The sequence below is a fragment of the Penaeus monodon genome, chromosome 15, assembly GCF_015228065.2.
Source record: "Penaeus monodon isolate SGIC_2016 chromosome 15, NSTDA_Pmon_1, whole genome shotgun sequence".
In the NCBI taxonomy this organism is placed as follows: domain Eukaryota; kingdom Metazoa; phylum Arthropoda; class Malacostraca; order Decapoda; family Penaeidae; genus Penaeus; species Penaeus monodon.
In genome coordinates this window covers 14,675,479-14,675,824 of record NC_051400.1, presented here as the reverse complement: position 1 = coordinate 14,675,824, position 346 = coordinate 14,675,479, and positions in this window count along the sequence as shown.

The window sequence follows — 346 nt, the reverse complement described above, 5'->3', positions numbered from 1 at the left end:
CCAAGACTGTACTTATTAAGCAAACGAATTAATTGTTTTACGAATACTATTAATTTTGGTCATGGAAACTTCTCTTCAACCGATTAGTATTTTGAAATATATATTGGACATGATGAAAACAAGTTCGGCTGATGATTTTTTCAACTTTCTATCTGGACAATACACTCGACTCTAAGAGTGAAAATGGCATGGTGTACCTCGTCTATATGCCTGTTCTCCTTCATAGTTGATTGCAATATATATGATCGAGCTGCGAGCACTGTCTTCCTCTCTGCCTCTTTATACTGAGGCCACGTGATGAGGCACGCTTGACGCTCGACCTTGGTATGACACATAGCGACACGTA